The sequence below is a fragment of the Eleutherodactylus coqui genome, chromosome 4, assembly GCF_035609145.1.
Source record: "Eleutherodactylus coqui strain aEleCoq1 chromosome 4, aEleCoq1.hap1, whole genome shotgun sequence".
Lineage (NCBI taxonomy): Eukaryota > Metazoa > Chordata > Amphibia > Anura > Eleutherodactylidae > Eleutherodactylus > Eleutherodactylus coqui.
Window position 1 is genome coordinate 279263984 of NC_089840.1, and position 18300 is coordinate 279282283.

Here is an 18300-nt window from a genome sequence, read left to right on the forward strand (position 1 = left end):
AATTAAACTTTGGTTTTAAGGCCTGCCCACATTATATTACTTACCTGGGTATCAAACTCACTCGCAATATAGATGTACTATATAAATGGAACTACCCCCCCTCCTTTTCGCTTCTCTAAAAGCAAAAATGAAAAAATGGAGCCAGCCCTCCCTCTCATGGATAGGTCATATCAACTCGGTTAGGATGACAATTCTGCCCCGTCTCCTATATCTATTTAGATGTCTCCCTATAGATGTTTCTACAAAAGATATGCAAGAAATGCAAAAATCTATTTTCCAATTTATATGGGGAAATAATAGACCCAGAATTAGACAAAAAGTGATGCATTATCATAAAAGAATCGGGGGCCTGTCTGTTCCCAATCTGAAAAAAAATTATTTAGCAGCCCAACTATCGCAAATCCCACTTATATTTGCAGGTACTGGGAGACCTTTATGGGTTGACCTGGAGGCATCTCTTTTAGCCCCTATGGACCTTGGAGTAGTTTTCTGGGATAAAAAAGCTTTTTTGAGGTTTTGTAGCGAAAGAGAATGTCTTAGACCCTTGTCCAGTGGTTGGCACATGTAACTGTGGTCACTTCTCCTATTGCATTTAATGAGAGCTGCACCTGCACTCACAAGCACCAGCCACTACACAGGTTGGAGCAACAGCTTACACTCTGACCCCTGTGTATTGAGATGCTGATGTTGGCTTCCAGTGTGCTGGCATCCCAAATGGCAGATTCCAGCCGATCAACTATTGGTGACAAGGCCGACTCCAGATTTCTCTCCTCACACTCCCCCGCCCTTCTCCATTCACTTAATATAGCAACCATTTAGTACTGAATGGCTGCTATTTACAATCATCATTCAGGATTTTATGCAAGTCACTTTGAAGAGACCAGTTCATGATGCCAGGACCATTTCTTTCATAAAAGATTCTGATGCAGGATGATTTGATGAAGGTATATTATATAGAGGGTCAGTAGGTATAAGAGCTGGGCTCTGAGCTGGTACAGAACCTCCAGTCTGGGTTTCTGCATCACAAGGCTATCTGAGGGTTCAGGAACTGCAGTCCCATGTGAGGCCTGTGCGATGTGCTTGGATGCCATCTTAGCCGGCATTGTAGGACTACAAGTAGAGGGAGAGCCCCTTTGTTCTCTCACCAGGTCTGTTGTAGCTGGAGAGCAGCATTGTTGATCCGGCTTTGAAGGAGAGCTCGGTGAGTTTCATTGGAAATTGCAATGGTTTTCTTTGCAGTCTTGTGACCTATCGGGTGAGGCAGTGCTGTAGGCCTTAGCTGTGGAGTTCTGATGGGAACTTCGAGTGGATGAAAAAAAAAAAAATCGAAAAGGCGCTTGGTTTGCCTTGGAAGCCTAGCGGCGAGTCATCTCTGGCAAATGTTATAGTTCAGGTGAGTGAAAAGCCCGGGGGTAAGCTTAGAGGTCGCTAAAAGAAGAGAGACCAAGCTGAGCTCAGAAGAAAGGAGCCATCTCAGTTCACATCCTGGCTTCACCCCCTGCTGTTCTCCAGAGCTGTAGGAAGAATAGGAGAAACCTCCGCTATATCCCGAACTTATTACAGTCATATCTGAGGAAGGGGCCGCGTCCCCGAAACGCGTAAAATATTGGCTGCTTTAAAAAAGTAGAACGGGTAAAATCACCTATATTAATACCATTTTGTGAGAGTTGCGCCTCCAAGTCCACAAATTTTCATTGCACCTCCTAGGATAAAAAGGGGGAGAGTGAGCTAAACTCAGAAGAAAGCAGAGATCTCGGTCCATAACCAGGCCACGCCCCCCAATGCAGTCCATTTTTTTAAAGGCTTTCACCGTGCGGGATAAATATTGTGGCATTCTAATAGCTCCGGCTTACATACACGGCAATACAAACGTGGGGAGGGGTTGTTGCTTATTTTTTTCTTATAGGAAAAAAAATAAAATGTGGGTTTTTTTTTTGAACTTTTAGCATATTATTATTTATCTGTTAATAAAACTTTTACATTTTTAAAATTCTTTTTATATAGTGAATCTAAATTTGAGATCTTTTGATTGTTTGTAATACATACTTCAGTATTGCAGTAAATGGGTAAAAGTCATTCACAAAATATTACTGCATACACATATGTACAACTCTGTTACATGTACATTATATAGATATATGCCCCGTACATGTACATTTCCCACATGGTTCCGCTCCTCCATCTCACACACGCTTGGCTCGGCTCCTCCGTCTCGTATGCGCACAGGTCCTGTAAGCACAGAACAACCCCACGTCTCCTGAACGGCTGCAGGTGAAGATATGTGGGGTCACAGCTTCTCCTTGTGGAGACACCAGGGAGGTGCAGGAGATCAGCGGCCATGTAACGCTCCTCTGGGATGTACACTTTTTCTGAAAAAAAAAATTAAACAGGCCACCAGAAAAAGGTGCTGTGGTGATTAGATGAACGGTATGTATTACCAGCTGATATGCGTGAGTTAATTTGGTTCAGGTGTTTACATGTAGAAACCGAGTGATAAAATATGTATACACATAGAGAGGGGTTATATTCTCCTCAGACTGCATGTACCGATGTCCCTCTGCAGAATATGCCACCCCTTCCACTCTCCTCACTTTTACACTTTTTATTCAAATTTTCCCCCAGACTGGAGGTTGCAGCCCCTTCTTAGCCTTAAAGGTTCCATCCCTGCAGTCCTTGGCCGCTTCCTTATGTACTTTACAGCCTTTCAATGGATTCTCCTCAGTATATACACACAGAGGTGAGGTAGATTCTCCTCAGTATATACACACCGAGGTGAGGTAGATTCTCCTCAGTATATACACACAGAGGTGAGATAGATTCTCCTCAGTATATACACACAGAGGTGAGATAGATTCTCCTCAGTATATACACACAGAGGTGAGATAGATTCTCCTCAGTATATACACACAGAGGTGAGATAGATTCTCCTCAGTATATACACACAGAGGTGAGGTAGATTCCCCTCAGTGTAAACACAGAGGTGAGGTAGATTCTCCTCAGTATATACATATAGTGGTGATGTAGATTCTCCTCAGTATATACATATAGTGGTGATGTAGATTCTCCTCAGTATGTACACATAGAGGTGATGTACATTCCCCTCAGTATATACACATAGATGTGAGGTAGATTCTCCTCAGTATGTACACATAGAGGTGAGGTAGATTCTCCTCAGTATATACACATAGGGTTTAGGTAGATTCTCCTCAGTATATACACACAGAGGTGAGCTAGAATCTCCTCAGTATATACACAGAGAGGTGAGGTAGATTCTCCTCATTATATATACATAGAAGTGAGATAGATTCTCCTCAGTATATACACACACAGAGATGAGGTAGATTCTCCTCAGCATATACACATAGAGGTGAGGTAGATTCTCCTTAGTATATACACACAGAGGTGAGGTAGATTCCCCTCAGTGTAAACACAGAGGTGAGGTAGGTTCTCCTCAGTATATACACACAGAGGTGATGCTCGTCCGTCTCGCACACGCTCGGCTCTGCTCCTCTGTCTCGCACACGCTCGGCTCTGCTCCTCTGTCTCGCACACACTCGGCTCTGCTCCTCTGTCTCGCACACGCTCGGCTCTGCTCCTCTGTCTCGCACACGCTCGGCTCTGCTCCTCTGTCTCGCACACGCTCGGCTCTGCTCCTCTGTCTCGCACACGCTCGGCTCTGCTCCTCTGTCTCGCACACGCTCGGCTCTGCTCCTCTGTCTCGCACACGCTCGGCTCTGCTCCTCTGTCTCGCACACGCTCGGCTCTGCTCCTCTGTCTCGCACACGCTCGGCTCTGCTCCTCTGCCTCGCACACGCTCGGCTCTGCTCCACTGCCTCGCACACGCTCGGCGCTGCTCCTCTGCCTCGCACACGCTCGGCTCTGCTCCTCTGTCTCGCACACGCTCGGCTCTGCTCCTCTGTCTCGCACACGCTCGGCTCTGCTCCTCTGTCTCGCACACGCTCGGCTCTGCTCCTCTGTCTCGCACACACGCTCGGCTCTGCTCCTCTGTCTCGCACACGCTCGGCTCTGCTCCTCTGTCTCGCACACGCTCGGCTCTGCTCCTCTGTCTCGCACACGCTCGGCTCTGCTCCTCTGTCTCGCACACGCTCGGCTCTGCTCCTCTGTCTCGCAAACATTCGGCTCTGCTCCTCTTTCTCACACAGAAGGGGAAATCAAGAATTAAAACCAATCACAGAAAAATGGCTGTTACTTACTGACTGAGGAGTGCATATAGATGCATCCTCCTCTCACCATGCACTCCTCAATCAGTAAGTAACGGCCATTTTTCTGTGATTGGTTTTAATTTTTTGTTTCCCCTTCTGTGATGCATTCATATTAGTGTAGGGACCCACTACAACACAAGGAACCTTGAAGTGGTTAGTGGGTTCATGTATCTTGGCCAACATCCAACCAATGCCTTGCATTTATTATCTATCATTCACATGCAGTGTGGCATTGAGACTCCAGGGGGAGCCCAGGGTGGCAGTACCAATGTAGTTCACTGATGGATATGCAGGGCAACCCGCCGAATTATCATGGCGTCATTAATAGGTTGCTGGTCTGCATGGTGAACTACATATATCAGAATGGTCTGGCACCCTGTATCCACCATGTGTGGGAGTGTACGCCAAGCATCCACCCCCCTCATTATCAGGAGGCAGTGTGAGTGGGTGTCTTATCGGTGCCCTCACAGGTGTTATTGGCTCCTCCATTTGGTAGTCAGCTACCTGCATGGTGAGAGGAGGATGCATCTACAGTATATGCACTCGTCAGTCAGTCAGTAACGGCCATTTTTCTGTGATTGGTTTTAATTCTTTCTCGCCCACGCTCGGCTCCTCTTTCTCGCCCACGCTCGGCTCCTCTTTCTCGCCCACGCTCGGCTCCTCTTTCTCGCCCACGCTCGGCTCCTCTTTCTCGCCCACGTTCGGCTCCTCTTTCTCGCCCACGTTCGGCTCCTCTTTCTCGCCCACGTTCGGCTCCTCTTTCTCGCCCACGTTCGGCTCCTCTTTCTCGCCCACGTTCGGCTCCTCTTTCTCGCCCACGCTCGGCTCCTCTTTCTCGCCCACGCTCGGCTCCTCTTTCTCGCCCACGCTCGGCTCCTCTTTCTCGCCCACGCTCGGCTCCTCTTTCTCGCCCACGCTCGGCTCCTCTTTCTCGCCCACGCTCGGCTACGCTCCACTTTCTCGCCCACGCTCGGCTACGCTCCACTTTCTCGCCCACGCTCGGCTACGCTCCACTTTCTCGCCTACGCTCCTCCCTCTCTCACACGCTCGGCTCCGCTCCTCCCTCTCGCACCCGCTCGGCTCCGCTCCTCCCTCTCGCACCCGCTCGGCTCCGCTCCCCCGTCTCGCACCCGCTCGGCTACGCTCCTCCGTCTCGCCCACGCTCGGCTACGCTCCTCCGTCTCGCCCACGCTCGGCTACGCTCCTCCGTCTCGCCCACGCTCGGCTACGCTCCTCCGTCTCGCCCACGCTCGGCTACGCTCCTCCGTCTCGCCCACGCTCGGCTACGCTCCTCCGTCTCGCCCACGCTCGGCTACGCTCCTCCGTCTCGCCCACGCTCGGCTACGCTCCTCCGTCTCGCCCACGCTCGGCTACGCTCCTCCGTCTCGCCCACGCTCGGCTACGCTCCTCCTTCTCGCCCACGCTCGGCTACGCTCCTCCTTCTCGCCCACGCTCGGCTACGCTCCTCCTTCTCGCCCACGCTCGGCTACGCTCCACTTTCTCGCCCACGCTCGGCTACGCTCCACTTTCTCGCCTACGCTCCTCCGTCTCGCCCACGCTCGGCTCCGCTCCTCCCTCTCGCACCCGCTCGGCTCCGCTCCTCCCTCTCGCACCCGCTCGGCTCCGCTCCTCCCTCTCGCACCCGCTCGGCTCCGCTCCTCCCTCTCGCACCCGCTCGGCTCCGCTCCCCCGTCTCGCACCCGCTCGGCTCCGCTCCCCCGTCTCGCACACGCTCGGCTCCGCTCCCCCGTCTCGCAAACGCTCGGCTCCGCTCCCCCGTCTCACACACGCTCGGCTCCTCCTTCTCGCCCACGCTCGGCTACGCTCCTCCTTCTCGCCCACGCTCCTCCGTCTCGCCCACGCTCGGCTACGCTCCTCCGTCTCGCCCACGCTCGGCTACGCTCCTCCGTCTCGCCCACGCTCGGCTACGCTCCTCCGTCTCGCCCACGCTCGGCTACGCTCCTCCGTCTCGCCCACGCTCGGCTACGCTCCTCCTTCTCGCCCACGCTCGGCTACGCTCCTCTTTCTCGCCCACGCTCGGCTACGTTCCTCCGTCTCGCCCACGCTCGGCTACGCTCCTCCGTCTCGCCCACGCTCGGCTACGCTCCTCCGTCTCGCACACGCTCGGCTCCGCTCCCTCTTCTCCGCTCCTCCTTCTCACACACGCTGGGCTCTGCTCCTCCTTCTCACACGTGCTCGTCTCCGATGCTCGGTCTCACACGTGCTCGGCTCTGCTCCACCGTCTCACACACGCTCGGCTCCGCTCTTCCCTCTCACACATGCTTGGCTCCGCTCCTCCCTCTCACACACGCTCGGCTCCGCTCCTCCGTCTCACACACGCTCGGCTACGCTCATCTGTCTCACACACGCTCGGCTACGCTCATCTGTCTCACACACGCTCGGCTACGCTCCACCGTCTCACACACGCTCGGCTACGCTCCACCGTCTCACACACGCTCGGCTATGATCCACCGTCTCACACACGCTCGGCTCCGCTCCTCCGTCTCTCACGCACACTAGTCTTCTCTCCTCCATCTCACACACACACTCGTCTCCACTCCCTCATCTCACACATGCTCGGCTCCGCTCCCTCTTCTCCGCTCCTCCTTCTCACACACGCTGGGCTCTGCTACTCCTTCTCACACGTGCTCGTCTCCGATGCTCGGTCTCACACGTGCTCGGCTCTGCTCCTCCGTCACAGACACGCTCGGCTCTGCTCCATCCACTCTCTGAATACATCCTGATGGGACACATAAACTGCAGGTCACACAGCAGAGTCCTGCATCCACTGAGCGCAGAGAACTGGTCATGTGACCCCTTGTCTCCTCCCACACACTGATCACATGACGGTGACATCATCACAGGTCCTGTAAGCACAGAACAACCCCAGGGCTCCTGTCCGGCTGCAGGTGGAGGTATGTGGGGGTCACAGCTTCCCCTTGTGGAGACACTGGGGAGGTGCAGGAGATTAGCGGCCATGTAACGCTCCTCTGGGCAGTCTGGGATGTACACTTTTGCAGGAAAAAAAAAGCCCCCAGAAGTTGCTGTTTTGTAGTAAAACCCATCCTGTTGTTACATCTCAGGCAGATATACAAATGATGAGAGTTGTGGCGCATTTAGATGAACAGTCCAACGTATGTATTACCAGCTGATATACCCGGCTTCGCCCGAGTTACTTTGGTACTGGTGTTTAACTGTTATTCACAAAGAAATATTCTAAAGTTGCGGTTACTTCAGAGGAATAACATATGTATACACTTAGAGGAGCGTTACATTGTCCTCAGACTGCAGAATGTGCCCGCCCCACCCCCACCACACTCCCCTTACTTTTTAGCCTTTTTATTCAAATTTACCCCCAGACTACAGGTTGCAGCCCCTTCTTAGCCTTAGGGCTCCATCCCTACAATCCATGGCTGCTTTTGTATGTAGTTTACAGCCTTTCAATGGATTCTCCTCAGTGTATACACACAGAGGTGAGGTAGATTCTCCTCAGTGTATACACATAGAGGTGAGGTAGATTCTCCTCAGTATATACACCCAGAGGTGAGGTAGATTCCCCTCAGTATATACACACAGAGGTGAGGTAGATTCTCCTCAGTATATACACATAGAGGTGAGGTAGATTCTTCTCAGTATATACACACAGAGGTGAGGTAGATTCTCCTCACTATATACACATAGAGGTGAGGTAGATTCTCCTCAGTATATACACATAGAGGTGAGGTAGATTCTCCTCAGTATATACACATAGAGGTGAGGTAGATTCTCCTCACTATATACACATAGAGGTGAGGTAGATTCTCCTCAGTATATACACATAGAGGTGAGGTAGATTCTCCTCAGTATATACACATAGAGGTGAGGTAGATTCTCCTCACTATATACACATAGAGGTGAGGTAGATTCTCCTCACTATATACACATAGAGGTGAGGTAGATTCTGCTCAGTATATACACTCAGAGGTGAGGTAGATTCTCTTCAATATATACACACAGAGGTGAAGTAGATTCTCCTCAGTATATACACACAGAGGTGAGGTAGATTCTCTTCAATATATACACATAGAGGTGAGGTAGATTCTGCTCAGTATATACACACAGAGCTGAGGTAGATTCTCCTCAGTATATACACACAGAGGTGAGGTAGATTCTCCTCAGTATATACACACAGAGGTGAGGTAGATTCTCCTCAGTATATACACATAGAGGTGAGGTAGATTCTCCTCAGTATATACACATAGAGGTGAGGTAGATTCTCCTCAGTATATACACATAGAGGTGAGGTAGATTCTCCTCAGTATATACACATAGAGGTGAGGTAGATTCTCCTCAGTATATACACATAGAGGTGAGGTAGATTCTCCTCAGTATATACACATAGAGGTGAGGTAGATTCTCCTCACTATATACACATAGAGGTGAGGTAGATTCTCCTCAGTATATACACACAGAGGTGAGGTAGATTCTCCTCATTATATATACATAGAAGTGAGATAGATTCTCCTCAGTATATACACACACAGAGATGAGGTAGATTCTCCTCAGCATATACACATAGAGGTGAGGTAGATTCTCCTTAGTATATACACACAGAGGTGAGGTAGATTCCCCTCAGTGTAAACACAGAGGTGAGGTAGGTTCTCCTCAGTATATACACACAGAGGTGATGCTCGTCCGTCTCGCACACGCTCGGCTCTGCTCCTCTGTCTCGCACACGCTCGGCTCTGCTCCTCTGTCTCGCACACACTCGGCTCTGCTCCTCTGTCTCGCACACGCTCGGCTCTGCTCCTCTGTCTCGCACACGCTCGGCTCTGCTCCTCTGTCTCGCACACGCTCGGCTCTGCTCCTCTGTCTCGCACACGCTCGGCTCTGCTCCTCTGTCTCGCACACGCTCGGCTCTGCTCCTCTGTCTCGCACACGCTCGGCTCTGCTCCTCTGTCTCGCACACGCTCGGCTCTGCTCCTCTGTCTCGCACACGCTCGGCTCTGCTCCTCTGCCTCGCACACGCTCGGCTCTGCTCCACTGCCTCGCACACGCTCGGCGCTGCTCCTCTGCCTCGCACACGCTCGGCTCTGCTCCTCTGTCTCGCACACGCTCGGCTCTGCTCCTCTGTCTCGCACACGCTCGGCTCTGCTCCTCTGTCTCGCACACGCTCGGCTCTGCTCCTCTGTCTCGCACACACGCTCGGCTCTGCTCCTCTGTCTCGCACACGCTCGGCTCTGCTCCTCTGTCTCGCACACGCTCGGCTCTGCTCCTCTGTCTCGCACACGCTCGGCTCTGCTCCTCTGTCTCGCACACGCTCGGCTCTGCTCCTCTGTCTCGCAAACATTCGGCTCTGCTCCTCTTTCTCACACAGAAGGGGAAATCAAGAATTAAAACCAATCACAGAAAAATGGCTGTTACTTACTGACTGAGGAGTGCATATAGATGCATCCTCCTCTCACCATGCACTCCTCAATCAGTAAGTAACGGCCATTTTTCTGTGATTGGTTTTAATTTTTTGTTTCCCCTTCTGTGATGCATTCATATTAGTGTAGGGACCCACTACAACACAAGGAACCTTGAAGTGGTTAGTGGGTTCATGTATCTTGGCCAACATCCAACCAATGCCTTGCATTTATTATCTATCATTCACATGCAGTGTGGCATTGAGACTCCAGGGGGAGCCCAGGGTGGCAGTACCAATGTAGTTCACTGATGGATATGCAGGGCAACCCGCCGAATTATCATGGCGTCATTAATAGGTTGCTGGTCTGCATGGTGAACTACATATATCAGAATGGTCTGGCACCCTGTATCCACCATGTGTGGGAGTGTACGCCAAGCATCCACCCCCCTCATTATCAGGAGGCAGTGTGAGTGGGTGTCTTATCGGTGCCCTCACAGGTGTTATTGGCTCCTCCATTTGGTAGTCAGCTACCTGCATGGTGAGAGGAGGATGCATCTACAGTATATGCACTCGTCAGTCAGTCAGTAACGGCCATTTTTCTGTGATTGGTTTTAATTCTTTCTCGCCCACGCTCGGCTCCTCTTTCTCGCCCACGCTCGGCTCCTCTTTCTCGCCCACGCTCGGCTCCTCTTTCTCGCCCACGCTCGGCTCCTCTTTCTCGCCCACGTTCGGCTCCTCTTTCTCGCCCACGTTCGGCTCCTCTTTCTCGCCCACGTTCGGCTCCTCTTTCTCGCCCACGTTCGGCTCCTCTTTCTCGCCCACGCTCGGCTCCTCTTTCTCGCCCACGCTCGGCTCCTCTTTCTCGCCCACGCTCGGCTCCTCTTTCTCGCCCACGCTCGGCTCCTCTTTCTCGCCCACGCTCGGCTCCTCTTTCTCGCCCACGCTCGGCTACGCTCCACTTTCTCGCCCACGCTCGGCTACGCTCCACTTTCTCGCCCACGCTCGGCTACGCTCCACTTTCTCGCCCACGCTCGGCTACGCTCCACTTTCTCGCCTACGCTCCTCCCTCTCTCACACGCTCGGCTCCGCTCCTCCCTCTCGCACCCGCTCGGCTCCGCTCCTCCCTCTCGCACCCGCTCGGCTCCGCTCCCCCGTCTCGCACCCGCTCGGCTACGCTCCTCCGTCTCGCCCACGCTCGGCTACGCTCCTCCGTCTCGCCCACGCTCGGCTACGCTCCTCCGTCTCGCCCACGCTCGGCTACGCTCCTCCGTCTCGCCCACGCTCGGCTACGCTCCTCCGTCTCGCCCACGCTCGGCTACGCTCCTCCGTCTCGCCCACGCTCGGCTACGCTCCTCCGTCTCGCCCACGCTCGGCTACGCTCCTCCGTCTCGCCCACGCTCGGCTACGCTCCTCCGTCTCGCCCACGCTCGGCTACGCTCCTCCTTCTCGCCCACGCTCGGCTACGCTCCTCCTTCTCGCCCACGCTCGGCTACGCTCCTCCTTCTCGCCCACGCTCGGCTACGCTCCACTTTCTCGCCCACGCTCGGCTACGCTCCACTTTCTCGCCTACGCTCCTCCGTCTCGCCCACGCTCGGCTCCGCTCCTCCCTCTCGCACCCGCTCGGCTCCGCTCCTCCCTCTCGCACCCGCTCGGCTCCGCTCCTCCCTCTCGCACCCGCTCGGCTCCGCTCCTCCCTCTCGCACCCGCTCGGCTCCGCTCCCCCGTCTCGCACCCGCTCGGCTCCGCTCCCCCGTCTCGCACACGCTCGGCTCCGCTCCCCCGTCTCGCAAACGCTCGGCTCCGCTCCCCCGTCTCACACACGCTCGGCTCCTCCTTCTCGCCCACGCTCGGCTACGCTCCTCCTTCTCGCCCACGCTCCTCCGTCTCGCCCACGCTCGGCTACGCTCCTCCGTCTCGCCCACGCTCGGCTACGCTCCTCCGTCTCGCCCACGCTCGGCTACGCTCCTCCGTCTCGCCCACGCTCGGCTACGCTCCTCCGTCTCGCCCACGCTCGGCTACGCTCCTCCTTCTCGCCCACGCTCGGCTACGCTCCTCTTTCTCGCCCACGCTCGGCTACGTTCCTCCGTCTCGCCCACGCTCGGCTACGCTCCTCCGTCTCGCCCACGCTCGGCTACGCTCCTCCGTCTCGCACACGCTCGGCTCCGCTCCCTCTTCTCCGCTCCTCCTTCTCACACACGCTGGGCTCTGCTCCTCCTTCTCACACGTGCTCGTCTCCGATGCTCGGTCTCACACGTGCTCGGCTCTGCTCCACCGTCTCACACACGCTCGGCTCCGCTCTTCCCTCTCACACATGCTTGGCTCCGCTCCTCCCTCTCACACACGCTCGGCTCCGCTCCTCCGTCTCACACACGCTCGGCTACGCTCATCTGTCTCACACACGCTCGGCTACGCTCATCTGTCTCACACACGCTCGGCTACGCTCCACCGTCTCACACACGCTCGGCTACGCTCCACCGTCTCACACACGCTCGGCTATGATCCACCGTCTCACACACGCTCGGCTCCGCTCCTCCGTCTCTCACGCACACTAGTCTTCTCTCCTCCATCTCACACACACACTCGTCTCCACTCCCTCATCTCACACATGCTCGGCTCCGCTCCCTCTTCTCCGCTCCTCCTTCTCACACACGCTGGGCTCTGCTACTCCTTCTCACACGTGCTCGTCTCCGATGCTCGGTCTCACACGTGCTCGGCTCTGCTCCTCCGTCACAGACACGCTCGGCTCTGCTCCATCCACTCTCTGAATACATCCTGATGGGACACATAAACTGCAGGTCACACAGCAGAGTCCTGCATCCACTGAGCGCAGAGAACTGGTCATGTGACCCCTTGTCTCCTCCCACACACTGATCACATGACGGTGACATCATCACAGGTCCTGTAAGCACAGAACAACCCCAGGGCTCCTGTCCGGCTGCAGGTGGAGGTATGTGGGGGTCACAGCTTCCCCTTGTGGAGACACTGGGGAGGTGCAGGAGATTAGCGGCCATGTAACGCTCCTCTGGGCAGTCTGGGATGTACACTTTTGCAGGAAAAAAAAAGCCCCCAGAAGTTGCTGTTTTGTAGTAAAACCCATCCTGTTGTTACATCTCAGGCAGATATACAAATGATGAGAGTTGTGGCGCATTTAGATGAACAGTCCAACGTATGTATTACCAGCTGATATACCCGGCTTCGCCCGAGTTACTTTGGTACTGGTGTTTAACTGTTATTCACAAAGAAATATTCTAAAGTTGCGGTTACTTCAGAGGAATAACATATGTATACACTTAGAGGAGCGTTACATTGTCCTCAGACTGCAGAATGTGCCCGCCCCACCCCCACCACACTCCCCTTACTTTTTAGCCTTTTTATTCAAATTTACCCCCAGACTACAGGTTGCAGCCCCTTCTTAGCCTTAGGGCTCCATCCCTACAATCCATGGCTGCTTTTGTATGTAGTTTACAGCCTTTCAATGGATTCTCCTCAGTGTATACACACAGAGGTGAGGTAGATTCTCCTCAGTGTATACACATAGAGGTGAGGTAGATTCTCCTCAGTATATACACCCAGAGGTGAGGTAGATTCCCCTCAGTATATACACACAGAGGTGAGGTAGATTCTCCTCAGTATATACACATAGAGGTGAGGTAGATTCTTCTCAGTATATACACACAGAGGTGAGGTAGATTCTCCTCACTATATACACATAGAGGTGAGGTAGATTCTCCTCAGTATATACACATAGAGGTGAGGTAGATTCTCCTCAGTATATACACATAGAGGTGAGGTAGATTCTCCTCACTATATACACATAGAGGTGAGGTAGATTCTCCTCAGTATATACACATAGAGGTGAGGTAGATTCTCCTCAGTATATACACATAGAGGTGAGGTAGATTCTCCTCACTATATACACATAGAGGTGAGGTAGATTCTGCTCAGTATATACACTCAGAGGTGAGGTAGATTCTCTTCAATATATACACACAGAGGTGAGGTAGATTCTCTTCAATATATACACATAGAGGTGAGGTAGATTCTGCTCAGTATATACACACAGAGCTGAGGTAGATTCTCCTCAGTATATACACACAGAGGTGAGGTAGATTCTCCTCAGTATATACACACAGAGGTGAGGTAGATTCTCCTCAGTATATACACATAGAGGTGAGGTAGATTCTCCTCAGTATATACACATAGAGGTGAGGTAGATTCTCCTCAGTATATACACATAGAGGTGAGGTAGATTCTCCTCAGTATATACACATAGAGGTGAGGTAGATTCTCCTCAGTATATACACATAGAGGTGAGGTAGATTCTCCTCACTATATACACATAGAGGTGAGGTAGATTCTGCTCAGTATATACACTCAGAGGTGAGGTAGATTCTCTTCAATATATACACACAGAGGTGAGGTAGATTCTCTTCAATATATACACATAGAGGTGAGGTAGATTCTCCTCAGTATATACACACAGAGGTGAGGTAGATTCTCCTCACTATATACACATAGAGGTGAGGTAGATTCTCCTCAGTATATACACACAGAGGTGAGGTAGATTCTCCTCAGTATATACACATAGAGGTGAGGTAGATTCTCCTCAGTATATACACATAGAGGTGAGGTAGATTCTCCTCAGTATATACACATAGAGGTGAGGTAGATTCTCCTCAGTATATACACATAGAGGTGAGGTAGATTCTCCTCAGTATATACACATAGAGGTGAGGTAGATTCTCCTCAGTATATACACATAGAGGTGAGGTAGATTCTCCTCAGTATATACACATAGAGGTGAGGTAGATTCTCCTCGGTATATACACATAGAAGAGAGGCAGATTCTCCTCGGTATATACACATAGAGGAGAGGCAGATTCTCCTCGGTATATACACATAGAGGTGAGGTAGATTCTCCTCGGTATATACACATAGAGGTGAGGTAGATTCTCCTCGGTATATACACATAGAGGTGAGGTAGATTCTCCTCGGTATATACACATAGAGGTGAGGTAGATTCTCCTCGGTATATACACATAGAGGTGAGGTAGATTCTCCTCGGTATATACACATAGAGGTGAGGTAGATTCTCCTCGGTATATACACATAGAGGTGAGGTAGATTCTCCTCAGTATATACACATAGAGGTGAGGTAGATTCTCCTCAGTATATACACATAGAGGTGAGGTAGATTCTCCTCAGTATATACACATAGAGGTGAGGTAGATTCTCCTCAGTATATACACATAGAGGTGAGGTAGATTCTCCTCAGTATATACACAGAGAGGTGAGGTAGATTCTCCTCAGTATATACGCATAGAGGTGAGGTAGATTCTCCTCAGTATATACACATAGAGGTGACGGAGATTCTCCTCAGTATATACACACAGAGGGGAGGTAGATTCTCCTCAGTATATACACCCAGAGATGACGGAGATTCTCCTCGGCGTAGACACACGGAGGTGACGTAGATTCTCCTGGGCGTAGACACACGGAGGTGACGTAGATTCTCCTGGGCGTAGACACACGGAGGTGACGTAGATTCTCCTGGGCGTAGACACACGGAGGTGACGTAGATTCTCCTGGGCGTAGACACACGGAGGTGACGTAGATTCTCCTGGGCGTAGACACACGGAGGTGACGTAGATTCTCCTGGGCGTAGACACACGGAGGTGACGTAGATTCTCCTGGGCGTAGACACACGGAGGTGACGTAGATTCTCCTGGGCGTAGACACACGGAGGTGACGTAGATTCTCCTGGGCGTAGACACACGGAGGTGACGCAGATTCTCCTGGGCGTAGACACACGGAGGTGACGCAGATTCTCCTGGGCGTAGACACACGGAGGTGACGCAGATTCTCCTGGGCGTAGACACACGGAGGTGACGCAGATTCTCCTGGGCGTAGACACACGGAGGTGACGCAGATTCTCCTGGGCGTAGACACACGGAGGTGACGCAGATTCTCCTGGGCGTAGACACACGGAGGTGACGCAGATTCTCCTGGGCGTAGACACACGGAGGTGACGCAGATTCTCCTGGGCGTAGACACACGGAGGTGACGCAGATTCTCCTGGGCGTAGACACACGGAGGTGACGCAGATTCTCCTGGGCGTAGACACACGGAGGTGACGCAGATTCTCCTGGGCGTAGACACACGGAGGTGACGCAGATTCTCCTCGGCGTAGACACACGGAGGTGACGCAGATTCTCCTCGGCGTAGACACACGGAGGTGACGCAGATTCTCCTCGGCGTAGACACACGGAGGTGACGCAGATTCTCCTCGGCGTAGACACACGGAGGTGACGCAGATTCTCCTCGGCGTAGACACACGGAGGTGAGGCCGATTCTTCTCAGTATTCAAATCATTTCCCTACGCTTTATGGTCTTTGAGAAAAGAAATATCTGACGTATCCTGGGATTTTCGCATGGTTTTTCTTGCTTAGAATTGGATATTAATATTGCGACCACTCCACTTTTCCTATTTGGATGTCAAGAATGGTTGTGCCAAATTTCATATTTGTGTAGTACCAATATGTGTTATTAATTACATTACATAAGGGGTCACTTAGTTTTGCACATAGAATTGAATTATCAAGTTGCAACCCCTTTACTTTTCCTATATATGAATGGTCGTGCCAAATTTCAAGTTTTAACGACAGCGGGAAGTCAGAGAATTAGTGGCAAGTTATATTTACATTAACACTTGTGATGCCAGGTGAGGGGACTTGGGAAGTCACTTAGCTTTAGATTTACTGCTTTTTACTGACATCACCGTTGCGGCTCCTGATTACCCGTAGCGGTCTTGTGAACATGCGACATGCTTTACCTCAAACATGGAGGAACGGCCTTGAGAATCAATTCAACTCCTGTTCCATCCTGCAGAAAAAGGGAGAACATCTACACATTATTTTCTTCTCCCAACTCTCCCCTTATTATCTCCAGTATTTGTATTACATGGGATGTAATTAAGGGCTCTTTTATATGGAACGATTAGGTTATCCTCACACATGAAGTTTGAGCTGCGGAATTTCTGTTGTGTTTCCGCGGATGGGCGGAGTTAACGAGCGTTGTGGGATTGGCTGTGTTTTGTATTTCAGACTTTGTATTTGTACTTGTGTTCTTATGTGTGCTTAATTTTTAACTGGGACAGTATTACAGTCTATAAACCAATAAGGCTGCTCTATGTCTCCGGCTGCTTTGACAGATCTCCATATATCGTGGTCTACCATCAAGGCCACAGGTCTTATCCTAACTTTTCTTTTCCTTTATTTTAGTGTGTTCATTGGCAACTGGGCAGTACTTTATGTGAGCCAGGATACTCCAACCTCAACTCCTCCTGAGTCGCTTTAGACAGTCGCTAGTCTATTAGGGTCTTTAGGTACCAGCTATACCTCTGATATCTTGGGGGGTAGCCTCTCTAAAGCTGCATTGTTGCCATTGCACAAGGTTACCTAAAAGACAATTGACTATTACTAGTGGTTGAGACCAAACTAGATAGAAAGAGGAAAGAGTGTATACATCTTGAGCTGCTTCCCGGCTTCTCTGTAGCCACTAGATGGCTCAGTCTTCAGATTTCTTGAAGGTTCAGCAATAGGTTCCGGGTGAACTGTCAAGACTGACAGAGAAACGTGTTGAACCGTCACAAATCTTGAGCTGATTATATCTTTACTTCCAACCTTCATCTATGAATTTGTTTGTGGTCTATTAAGCTCTACCATTGAGATTAATTCTCCCAGTTTCTGACAATCGGGCAAATTTATCATTGATATCTGGTAGTTCAGATGCTGTAAGAAGTATTATAAATGCACTTCTCGAGGAGACATTGGCGATAACCACCACCGCGTTTGCCACTATTTGGCAGCGCATTCGTTTCATGTCCACATCTTCGAAGTGGAGGTCTGTTTATCCTCGATTTTTAGGCTTCCAGGGTGAATGCCCTCGCTGTTGATCTATTGAGGTACTCTACTCACACCTTTTCACTCAGGCGTCCCCCTGGGGTCCTTACCGTGGCCCACTGTATGATTCCCCCTAGTGGCTAACAAGTAGTCATCTTGATGCCACATTACAGCGTGCTATTGTAGCTTAAAGGGGTTGTCTCGAGGAAGCAGTGAATTTTTTTTTTGCCCAGTCCCCATAATTAAGCATACATTACTAAGCCCCCCTGTAAATGACTTTTCTAGCTGGTTTCTACTTACAGTTCCAGCGTTTCAGCAACTTATAAAAATTTTCCCAAGATGGCCACCGGTTCTTTTCCCGTCGCTTGCTGTAGCCCGACGTGCGCGCTCCCGAGACGCTACCAGCTGTGTCTCCCTGACAACCAGACGCCCCGCAGCCACCGACCGGACCCGGGGATTGAACGCCGCCGACCAGTCACCCACCGCCAGGCAGCAGGTAACCGGCGCTACGCCCCGGCTCACCGAGCTACGCCCCGGCTCCCCCGCGCTACGCCTCGGCCCCCCCGCGCTAGACCCTTACAATAGAAGGCCCCTCGGCCCAGCGGTAGGCCCCGGAGCCCAGCGCTGGGCTCCGGGGCCTACCGCTGTGGCCTGGGACCTTCACCTGTTAGTGACACATCACCCCCGACCCATCACTTACCTGGGCGGCTTCTCGGGACAACTGGACGGCTGGGCGGCTTCTCGGGACAGCTGGGCGGCTCCAGTTTCTGCACCTTCCTCTAACAGA

At 52.0% G+C, this 18300-nt stretch overlaps 1 protein-coding gene across 1 annotated transcript in view; it reads left to right on the forward strand.

Annotated features, from left to right (window-relative positions):
* Window positions 1-15928: 15928 nt before the first annotated feature.
* The window catches only part of LOC136624336 (zinc finger protein 250-like), a 325143-nt gene continuing 322771 nt past the window's right edge, over window positions 15929-18300 (forward strand). The window contains exon 1 of the mRNA XM_066598267.1: window positions 15929-15952. The gene's annotated coding sequence lies outside the window, so the exon portion shown is untranslated. The remainder of the gene's footprint in view (window positions 15953-18300) is intronic.